Below are 6,000 nucleotides of genomic sequence, written 5' to 3' on the forward strand. Positions count from 1 at the left end.
CGGGGTACGAGGCACATTGTGTAAAACGCCTTGTTAACATTGCTTACCCGAAATCTCATTTGTTCGTGGTTCGCTTTTGACAGTTTTTGGAGAGTCTCCCCCCTTACAGCCGAGGAATTTAAATTAGTTCAAGTCGAGAGCCACACAAATGCGCAGCGGCAAATGCTTCACGACATAGTTTTCCTTATGCGGCCATAAATCAGGAGTATTCTCCAGGCTGTGATCTATCGATAGGCAGAGCACAAAAATCGAATGGCTTAAGAATTGATTCCACACAGTGTGTGAAGTCATCCCAAACAATCCGCACCACAGCGTGACTCAACACTGGCACATAAGTGAATTCCTGACAGCCTTATCCCGATCCGCACATCATCTGCCTGACCTCAAGCGGGAATATTCATCCTTTAAAGGGTTAACTGTGTGCACCCCCCATTTATTTCGTCAAAAATTTTCAATATTTACAATTACTTAGCATTTTAAGTCGCGGCGTCACATCAAAATGACAATTATTTGTCAAGTCATAATCAAATTGCGCCCCATCCAGGACCAGGAGCACAGTTGTGCCTAATCCTGTGGCTTTGCATCTACCCAAAAAAAAAAAAAAAAAATAGAAAAGGACGAGCAAAGAGGAGGGCTACGGGCCACGGAAAGGATTGCACTCGTCAAAGTGACGAGACAGGAGAAGGAGAGGGCGAAGGCGAAGGAGCAGGAGGCCATGTCCTGGGCGGGGGCTTGTGTGTGTGTGTCATTTGTGCCTGAACGAACGCGCGTCGGCCATAAATGTTTATGATTATGGTTTAGGCAGCGGAAGATTTACTTTACACATGTGCTGCATTTTGCATATGATACCCAGCCAGCTCTCCAGCTAGAGATGGGCGCGTGATAGGGTGGCAAGGAGTACGAAGCTGTAATATATATAGAGGTCTTCCCTCGGAACTCTATAGATATATGAAAATATTCCCTGGAAACAATCACGATCCCATCTTTGGTTGGCAATCCAAAAAAGGAAAACCACCCGCTTTTCAAAAATTACCAAACGCATAAAAACTTATGTTTATTTGACTTGGCCTTCAGCCGCACGCTGCCTTAACCACCGCCCACCGCCCAACGCCTACCGCCCCGCGTTAATTGCAGATTTCGGCAGTACCGCGAATTGCCCCCCACACACATGTGTGGAACCTTCTGCGGCTTTAAGTTATGGCCCAAGATATTTCCGTGCAATTTTCAGCTTTATTTTAATCTTTTCCCTGATAAAATTTTACGATATTTGGTCGTAACTCCTGCCCGATGCTCACCAGTTGAAAAAATGCGGACATATGCCATGTTTGAAATTATTTTTAATTGGTGGACCTCAACCCCAACCCACCACCGCCACCGCCTCCGCCACCACCACCTTTCGCCGCTGGGTACAGTCAGCCCGGAAGGCCTTAAAACATTCAAATAAAAAGCTTTCAAATCAAAGCAATTTACGCTTTGATTTGTGCGAATTGCAGAGGCATAAAAACAAAAAAAAAAGAGCAACAGCCCAGAAGCAGAACCAGAAGCAGAAGCGGCTCAAATTTGGCGCGTGAGATTTATGTAGTTGAAAGATTTATTCGCGAGAATTTATTGTGAGCCCTGGACCGGGTCCAGGCCAGGACTTCATAGACCTGTGCCACCGTTAAGTGCTTTAAAAGCGCATAAATCACGCGGTTGTTTTGGCACTTTCGGCGAAAACCGCGTTGACAAACTTGCCAAAACACAGTCCTCGCCGGTGCTCCCCATTTCTCCACGACCCGCTTCACTCTCTCTCCTTTTTTTTTTGTGTTTGTTGGCAGGCTTTTAGGCCCGCCAAATTACGCGTAAATGGCAGCTCCAACTGCCACGCCCCACACGGGGGTGCGGGTGGGGCCGGGGGCTCGCTGCGGTTGGGTCTTTGGACACGTCCACTCGGTCCAAAATCTCCATGCTCTAATCCCTCCATCGCATCGCATCGCATCGCCCTTGTGTCACACACGACTACGAGCACGAGGCCAGCCGCGTTGATGGCATTTTAATTAGTTTTAGGAACTTGTAGCTACCATTTGATTGAATTGTTTTCACGAGAGCTCTTCTTTCCAAAGGGGGGAAAGGCCTCTGGCCTCCTGTACCGAATCGAGCGCGAATTTTGGTTTTCCAGGTTTTCCTCTTAATTTGTTTGCAAAATATATCTTTATTTTATTTCCCCTGTTGAAACATTAACATATTTTATTTGCCAATCCTGCCTTCAAAATGCCTCATAAAAATGTACAAAATCTTCTTTGCCATTACCTTAGAAAAAAAAAACCAAAAGGGAACGTTTTGAACTGCGGCAATGGACGTGGCTCTACATTGATACCCGGTACTCAGTCAGGCACTCCGCCAGGGGAAGCACATGGCACGAGGAAGCACGTGTATGAGAGAGAGATCTCTCTGAGATCGGACAGAGAGACAGGGCTATATCGAACGCCCATTGATGCTGATCAGGAACAGATATACTCTATGGAGTCTGAGTGTTACATCCACCACAAAAATAATACAACCCTAAAGTCTTCAAGTAATGGGTATAAAAAAAGATTATTTTTTTATTTTCTCGCAAATCCTTGAGCATCAGTCAAGCATCAAATTATGTTTTAACATTTTTACGACATTTGTTTCAAATTAAAGCAGGGAGCTTTCCCCAAGACCCCCCCTTCCCCTACCGACCATCCAGAGACTGCATTGTTTCCGCTTTCAGTGGAATATTTGAATAGCTCCCGCTTAGGGGAGATCAGAGCTCTTCCTCGTAATTATCTACTCGACCACCGCTGGACGTCTCCGAGCAATTTCCAATTAAAATTAATGAAATATTTTACAGGATTCGGCTGGGAGTTGAGTCGGGTCGGTTCGGGTCGGGTCAAGTCGTAAAAGCATTTTGGAAAATCTTGTCAAAGCCGTTTCATAATCATAAACTTGGCTACATTTCTTTTCTTTGGGGGGTGTAATTATTAGCACCCAAGGAAAATTGCTTGGGATAATTCCCCGAGAGACGGGACCGCCGCGGCGGCGGCAGTGGTGGTGGTGGCAGACGACTTTGAAGTGTTGAGGTTTCGCTTCCCCAGGGATGCGGGAGTGGGAGTGGCATGAGGTGGTGACCCCGACTAGCATCCTGTGCTTTTGGTTTGACATTTTCCTGTTGTTTGTAATTGAAATTTTTTCACATCACGAGAGAAACTTTCGCCACACGGTTTCCACGCTGTTTCTACGTTGATTTCCTATTTTTTTTTTCAGAGCTGCTGTTTCTACTTTTTAATTTGCAAGTCTCGGCGTTATAAATGACCAAAACACATACGTAGAATTAATGACAATGCCCAGGACTTTCTGTCAGTCAGTCAGCCAGTCTGATGGACACGGAATCGGAGTCGGAGTCCGAATCGGGTGCTGGGAAGAGAAGAAATGTTTGCAAAAAGCATTTCTGCTTAATGTTGATTAAAATGCCAGTGCGCTTTCATTTGTGGCGTGAAAAAATGCTGGCCAAGCTCGAGCCATACACCTCCTCCGCCACCTCCACCTCGGCCAGAGCCTTTTTTGTTGGCCATATTGACAGCCGTGGAAGTTTTGGCCAGCACAGCATCACAGCAGGCAGCTGTCTGCACTCGGCCATCGAACAATGGCGAATGGATAAATGGCGGAACGCTCCGATGAACGACAGCAGGAACGACGGTTTGAAATGTATTTCGGGTTTTTCGCATCTTTGCCAGTCTTTTTTTCTTTCTTTTTTTTCTTGTTTTCCACCACGAGGCAGTGCGTAGACAAATGAATGAAAATGTCAAACTGAATGGCGAGTGGGAGGGGGTTTGGGGGCATTTTTGGTGGGGTTTCACGAATCAGTCTGTAAAGGAATGGAAGAGATTGCACTGGAGGGAGAAAACCTTCATAATTAGACATGGAATGGAATGGAAAAGGTACAGTCCACACTTACATATTTACCTATGTATAGCTCTTTCCGTTCCGGACCGTGTGGCAACTGTACACCAAGTCTCGAGTGCATATTCAGTGCACTTTGATGGCAGCCCTTCTGCTGGATGGTACACAAGTAGCCATAACTTCCAGATATAATGACAAAGCAATTAAACATTATGGCAATCGTGGAAGGGCTCGAAGGGCTCCTCCCCCACCTCCTCCTCCTACGCCATCCCCCAAGCAAACAGAAAAACAATCAAAAGCGGTGTCGAGTCTTCGCCTTACATTCCCGGGGCAGGGGTAATAGCTTTCGAACAATAAATGTCCGCAAAACCATTGACATGGCCAGCTACAGCCAGGAGGCGGGGCAATGGAGTTGGACGATGGACGATGGACGATGGAGATTCGGAGTGGGCCAAGCCAATGGCCAAGTCATTACGACCGGGGCCAGAGAGGAGGAAGTCTCGACGAACCTGGACTGCAAAGCAATTCATCTAATTTGCATGAGGCCCTGCTGATGATGGGGTTCGGCGGTACCCATATGGGGGTTGGCGGCGGCAGTCGCACAATAAATAAAATTAAAATGATGGCAAACAATGCCCTGGACCAGGCCTTGGAGCTGGAACCATAGAAGGTCCGTCCGTGGCAGAGCAGACTATTCCTGTAATGCGACACACGCGTAATGACCCACGAGGCACAAAGCACAAAAGCGGCCAAAAAAACATAGAGTGACCAACAACAACAACAACAACAACAACCACTGCCAACAACGGGAGCGAGCAAAATTGAAAAAGGAAATTGTTTGTAACTGCGAAACGAGTTTATTATTTTGGCACCCTTTCGGGTGGTGCCACACCCACCGCGTCACGGTCTGGGTGGGCCCCCCAAAGAAATCGCGAAAAATTTTACATATGGCTTTGGCCGGGCTGGCCGTTTGTCTGGCCATCGCCGTAGCCATGGGTCCGTAACCTTTTTTAATTAAAATGTTGACAGGCGCATGGAAAAATGCAAGCCAGGACCTACGACGAGCATGTGGGTGGCAGCGATGCTGGAAGCAGCAGCAGCAGAGGGCCATCCTCAATGGGCCATCAAAAAGTCAGACATGGTGGAACAGTTGCTCCGCACCATTGAGCAGACATCACCTCGGGCTCAGGACAGAAGACACAAAGCTGGTCCCGAAATCGAGGTGCAACTGAAGAGTTACAGCAAGATAATATACGCTCTAGAGACCTGCAGAAAGCCAGCAAATATCTTAATTAAAAACGGAGAGTGAGCGCGAGAAAAAAACCGAAATTTTGGGATCTGTTCGCTAAGGGGCGAGCGCATACCGCTGATTCGCACAAATATGGACGCTCTATAAACCTGCAGAAGAAAAAGCTGAAAACCAGCAAATTTGTCAATCAAACGCATAGTGAGCGCGAAAAAAAAACCGAAATTTTAGGATCAGTTCGCCAAGGGGCGAGTGCATAGCGCTGATTCTCACAGAATCAATTTGATACCGAGTGGACGAGCCTCTGGCAGTCACAATGTACTATCTACTACAATATTGAGGTACTCTTGCCACCTTCCCATCATCCACATAGATTTCGCGCATTCATCAACCCACTCTTGTGGTAAATTTCGTTAATGCGGGTCCGCTCTTCTTTGATTTGTGCATAATATTCAAGTACAAGATTGTCGAATTTGCCTACGGGCCTTTGCCTTCGCCTTCGCTTTTGTTCCCATCAACAGGCGAAGGATGGCATAAATCTGGTGTTCCATATGGGGGTTGGACGGGGCACAAAATTCGGTAACTGTGAGATATATTCCCTTATTTATAGCGACACTTATGACATTTAAGTGGTTTTTGCACTTTTCGCCAGGCACGCACGCGGCGCCACCAAAAGAAAGTTGCCAAAATGATTTAATGTTTTTTAATTGAATTTTAAAATAGCTCGCCATATTTTGTACAGAAAAATTTCTTCCATTTCTTGGGAGGGTCGGGGGGGATTATCCATCCCATGTGTGGAGGAGACTTTCCTTTTAAAATGCTCGCATATGTTACTGGTTTTTGCTGGTGGA

Source organism: Drosophila miranda, chromosome XR (genome assembly GCF_003369915.1).
Source record: "Drosophila miranda strain MSH22 chromosome XR, D.miranda_PacBio2.1, whole genome shotgun sequence".
Classification (NCBI taxonomy): Eukaryota; Metazoa; Arthropoda; class Insecta; order Diptera; family Drosophilidae; genus Drosophila; species Drosophila miranda.